Source organism: Humulus lupulus, chromosome 4 (assembly GCF_963169125.1).
Source record: "Humulus lupulus chromosome 4, drHumLupu1.1, whole genome shotgun sequence".
Taxonomy (NCBI): Eukaryota; Viridiplantae; Streptophyta; class Magnoliopsida; order Rosales; family Cannabaceae; genus Humulus; species Humulus lupulus.
Window position 1 is genome coordinate 31,510,417 of NC_084796.1, and position 6,396 is coordinate 31,516,812.

Sequence of the window (6,396 nt, forward strand, 5' to 3'; positions counted from 1 at the left end):
TCGAGGATGTAGTCTTGTTTTTATGGTCTTTATATGTATTTTCCGCACTTATTATGTAATCCCTTTTTATTATAAATCATGTTATGTTTTGTTTTTCAAACAATGGGATCCCATATCCTACTTGATATTTTATGAAAGTAACTCTTATTTCTACAAGTTTCTAATAAAGTTATCGTATTTTCGCAAATGTAAGTTTTATTAAGAATTTGTATGTATAGTTTCGTTAATGGTCCAAAAGTCTAGAGTAGTGGGTCATTACACGGGGTCTCTTGAGGACATTGCTTCTTTGAAAGTTTTGGGATCATCTTCTATTTGAAGTACTATTGGATGTTTCCAAGTAAGTTCTTCATTATCACATTCAACAAGGTATAATGTCTCTATTGGAGAACACTTCTCGCTTGATCCCAACTCTTTGAGCCTTTGGCTCCTTCTAGGTAATTGAGGTTGCTCACCAACTATTCTAGGAGTCTCCTCTTGAGGCTCTCTAGTTTGAGTTGGTTCTAACTTGTTGTCATCGCATGACATGTTATCAAAGAACTCAACCTCTCTAGATTTAATTATTACATTAGACTCCAAGACTAATAATCTATAAGCTTTGCTATTTTGGGCATAACCCACAAATGCACATCTTATAGCCCTTGGACCCAAGTTTGTCCTTTTAGGATCGATGCTCTTGCAATAAGCAAGACACCCCCACACTTTAAGATAACCAATGTTGGTTTCTTTCCTTTACATAACTTATATGGAGATATACTATTTTTCTTCATGGGAATACGATTCAAAATATGACAAGTGGATAACAAGGCTTCACCCCCCAAATTAAATTCAATTTAGAGTGTAATAGCATAGCATTAATCATCTCAATAAATGTTCTATTTTTTCTTTCCGCTATACCATTTTGTTGTGGAGTATAAGGGGTTGTACATTCATGAATTATTCCATGTTCTTCACAAAACAAGTTAAATTCATTTGAAAATATTCATCACCCCTATCACTTCTAAGCACTTTAATTTCCCTTTCAAGTTGATTTTCAACTTCCACTTTATAAACATTAAATACATCAAATGCTTCATCTTTATTTTTAAGCAAATATGTGAACCTAGAGTAATCATCAATGAAAGTAATAAAATATCTACTTTCTCCTCTAGTCAACATTCCATTAAGTTCACATAAATCACTATGTATCAAATCTAATAACTTAGAGTTTCTTTCAACACTAGGAAAATGTTACTTTACCATATTATATTTAACACATAATTCACATTTTTCATGCTCAACATTATCACAATTAATTAATCCACATTTGACAACCCTTTTAAGTGTGCTAAATCCTATATGTGGAAGTCTAATATGCCACAAACTAATAGAATTTGAGTCAAGCATATAACAACAAGAAGAAGAAACTTTATTGTTCACATGATCAATAGATGTACAAAGTTTGAACATGCCATCACAAGAATATCCCTTTCCCACAAAAAACATTGTCTTTAGATCAAATGAGCTTGCCAGAATCTATCACAACCTTGATTCCTGGTTTGCCAAGTAAATTTCCACTCACAAGGTTTCTACTCATTTCCGGTACATACAAGCATTGGTGAGTAGAACCTTCTTTCTGGATGTGAAGAACAAATCAACAGTTCCCTTTCCTTCAACCTTGGACATTTTCTCATTGCCCATTTGTATCTCGTGCCTTTCCTTTGAAGATTCAAAGGTCTTGAAAAGAATTCTATCATATGTAACATGAATGGTGGCACAAGTATCATACCAACACCCACTCACCTTTCTATGAATGGCATTAACTTTGCTTAGTATTGCCACTAGCTCTTCTTGGGTTGAATTGACTCTTGCCTCATTGTTTTGGCTCCTCTTGAACCTACAATCTCTAGCAAGGTGGCCATTCTATCCACACACAAAGCAAGGTCCCTTGGAACTTTTGAATTGTCCCTCATTCTTCTTGGGCCCCAAGGGTTTTGACCTTTACCCTTTTTCTTACCAATTCCTTTGTCCTTATTAGGAGGGTTAGCCACCACATTGGCCTTAGAAGTCTCTCCATTGGGATTCTCTTCATTCATATCTCTAGAGCAAGATTCCTCCTCAATTCTCAAGTGTTTTAGAATTTCCTCCAAAGAAATCTCTTCATTTCTATGGAGAATTTTATTTCTATAGCCTCTCCAAGAAGGAGGTAACTTGGCTATAATGGCACCAACAAGGAATTGTTCCGGCAATACAATCTTAAGTGTAGAAAATTTATTCACAATAATTTGCAACTCATGAATCTGAGGGAGAAGGGGTTTATCATCATGAAATTTTAATTCCATATATTGAGTAATGAAGAATTTCTTAGTACCTTCTTCTTCCACTTTGTACTTCTTTTCCAAGGCCTCCCAAATCTCCTTGGCGGTCTTGGTGTTGGTGTAGAGATCATAGAGCCTATCCGAGAGGGCATTGAGGACGTGACCCTTGGATATCAATTCATCTTCTTCAAATTCTTCCTTATTTTGACAACTTCTTGAGTATCATCTTCCTTGGGCTCTTCCAAGGCTTTTAGGTCTTTATCCAAGACATAGAAAACTTTCAAAGTGGTGAGCAAGAATCTAATCTTGTCTTGCCAACGAACAAAGTTAGTCCCATTAAACCTATCCAATCTAACAAAGTCTTGAGTCATGAATTTCAATGCCGAAAGAGAGTTAGATTCTTCCATGATATGCTATCTCAGATTTTAGAGTATTACAATGTTGGGGGAGAGTGAGATAACACCACCTCAAAAGTTAGAATCTACACAAAAATTAGATTGACAGAGACTAAATAGAGATTGAGAAAGAACTTGCAAACCCAAGTAGATCAGTGGTCTTGTTCAACTTTGATGAAGCTTCAAAAGCCCGAGACAAAACCACCACCTTGAGAAAATCGTTTGACCAAAGAAGAAAACACAACACCAAGGCTTATACATGTTGTAAAATGCTGTCCTAATACTCTATTTCCTAGCCACCATGGATGCTTGAGGCCTTCTCTAAGAGGAAATGAGATTTAAAAGATTTAACAAGGCTTATACTCTCAAAGTCAAGCATTTTCTTTGAGAGTTCTTGGAGAAAAACTAGAGATTCTTGGAGCTAGAGAGAGAGAGAGAGAGAGGGTAGAGAGATATTGGAGAGAGTGATCAAGTCTTCCAAACACTATTTTGACCCTTATATAGAGTAGGCACCACCATTAGGTCTAACCAATAGATTAGACTTGTAAAACACGTCATACATTTCACGTAACTTTTACATATTGCAGTAGGCGAAGCATTGCTTGTTAGGGTTTCCTGAAACCCTAAGCATCAGGCGATGCTACACCACTTGGGCTGCGACGTATCGTCACCCTCTCTATTTTTGGACACTTCCAAAGGTCCTAAAAATCCTCTAAATGTTACCAAAATTTTTGGGAACCCTTATATACTTTCATGCATCACTTTGGACCCTAAATTTCATTTTAAAAGTGCCTACAAATGAAGCTCAAATTTCACATCTTCACTATGTGAAATTTACTAAGTGTTTATACCTTGCTTGTATTTTAACACTTATCTTTTGTATTTACCCAATCATAACAGTGCTTGGAGACACTTCATAATTTCCCCCATCAAGGCAATGAGTTAGGCATGGATGTTATGTTGAGATTAGTTAAATATAATGGTTAAGATGTTTACACGTTGAGGTGCAAAACACTTAATGATTTTCACTTAAGTTGAAGTGAAAATATGAGATTGTGTAAAAGGCATCCAAAATAGACTTTTATGGGTCTAAAGTGATACAATGAGATATCCAAACATTCCCTAAAAGTTTGGAGGCATTGGTGTAGAGTCCCAGAATTTACTTAGCTAGTTAGATAGTAATAGCAGTAGCAGTAGCAGTAGCAACAGCAGTAGCAGCAGCAGTAGCAGTAGCAGTAGCAGTAGTAGTAGTAGTAGCTTAACCGGGACTTAGTTGGAAACTCCTAGCAATAGTTATGGATTTTATAAGTTTAACCTATAGTTTAAGAATATTAATTATAACATAAGGTTTGATTAATATTGTTGGTTATTAATATGATAATTATTATAACCTAAGGTTTAGATAGAACTAATAAGAATATGACACTTGTCATGAGCATGGTTATTCCTAAGGTTTAGATAGAGCCAATAGGAATATAACACTTGTCATATGTATGATTATTAAGGAATTATTATTTTAATGATAAAATAAGAGAAATATAAGACTTAGTATTCACCAAAATCTGATAGGAGCATGATATTTGTCATAATTTTATTTATTTGTGGATTAGGTTGTAAATAGATTTTTCGTAACTTTAAGGTACTGTAACTTCCGACCTATTTTTGGCCTAGTTATATTATGAATTTCGAAAAATAGTATTTCGAGAAAGTTGTAGATAATTTAATTAGCTGTCTACCAGTATAAAGAGAGTCAAAATAAGAGTTCTATAGCTCCAGATATGTTGATTTTACTGCAGGGGAGTTTAGAGTTATGAGATTTAGGGAGTTAGAAGTTAGGATTCTATTTGTTTTTATTATTTTAAAAATCAAGATTTGAATCCTTAAATCTCTCTAAAAAATTTGGCCAATGCCTAAGCCTTTGGTTGAAGGATATTCAAATATTTTCAATTAAATTTATTATTTTTATTCAAAGCCAAAAAGAAGATTTTGATTCCTAGAACTCTATAAATAGGACCTAGCACCAAGCCTTTTCATTCATTCTTCAAGCATTGATCAGAGCCTTCCATGTGCTAGTGAGACTATAGAGTGATAAACACTTGGACTGGGGTTATAAGCTTAATCATTATAAGCTTAATAAACACTTGGGAAGTAAGGTTATAGTGTATTTCGGTTTCGAGGTATAGTTCGGTCATAAAAGCATTCAAGGTATTCCTAATTCTAGTTCCTTTCTGTATTGATTCTTATAGTTCTTCTCTACTCAAATCCTAACTCAATCTTTTCTATTCTTGGTTGGGCATCTAAGTTCTTCGAACTTAAGGTTATCGTTGGTAAGTATCGTTTCGATGGTGTAGTTTATTCTTTCCATCTCTTTTCTTTAGTCTACTCACCTCTATATTATGGTTTTTAGGAGTGTTCCAAAACCTCGACTTTGTTATCATCATCCCAATATATTGGTAAGGAAAATAGGATAGGATTTTATATGTTATATGATATGTGGTATGTTATCTTATGTTATGTTGTGTTATGAAATGTTATATTGTGTATGTTTGTAGACTTGGGCATATGACCTGTACACTAACTAGCCCCAATAAATTTATGGGCATATGACTTGCTTAGCTAGCAAGCCCCACAAATCTAATGGGCATATGACTTGTTTAGTTATGGGACCCCAAGTAATAATGGCCATTATAGTATGTGTGACATATGTTTATGATATGTTTTATTATATGCTACGTTATGAATTTTATGTATATGAGTTATGTGTTAGGTTTTTCTTGCTGGGCATTAGGCTCATTCCTTTATTTTTTTAGTGTGATGCAGGAAACTAGATACGGAGGCGGAAGGATTCTTGGAAGCTTGGCATGTGTGTTGAGGATGAACGGACTTAGTGGACTGCGTGTCGATCGAGGATGAAGTTATTTATATTTAGTCTATTAGATCATGTTTTTCCACATTTAGTTTTTTAAACAGTTGAATTAAAGTTTATGTTTTTCTTTTAAACAATGGGTACCCATGCAATATTTTCTATTATTATGTATTTGATACAATATTTCAAGATTTAATAAAGTTAGTTATATTATTTCTTATGTATCTTTCCCAAAATAGTAGTTATGTATAGTAGATCTAATGGTCCAAGGTCTTAGAAATAGTTGGGTCATTACAATTGGAGACTTTTTGGGGTCATGATTGAAGTGATATGGCAGAGGCATCTGCGTTGCATCACCTATGAGAAGCAGCGCATCGCCTAAAAGAGCCTAGGAGAAAAACCCTTGCAGGCAATGTATCGTCTATTTTGTGGCAATGAATCACCTAGCAAGTGATGTATCACCACCTAGCAAGTGACACATCACTTCGGCGGTCTGTACAGGACCGTACAGTTACGTGAATTAGCACCAAATAATGTGTTTAAATGCTCTAATCCTATTAGTTAGACTTAAATGACGATGCCTACGCTATAAATATGAGTTATTAGAGTTGTAAAACATTGATCACACTTTTCAACTCTCTCTCTCTCTAGCTCTCAAAGACCAAAGTTTTCTCCAAGAAACTCATCAAGCTTTGCTTGACTTGCATGAGTTTTAAGGCATGTTCAATCCCAATTCTCATTTCGCTTGGTTGAAGCTTCAAGCAATTAGGGAAGACTTGGAATAGAGATTTTGGACAACAATATTCTTATTGTGTATAAGCCTTAGAAGTTCCCCTAAGTT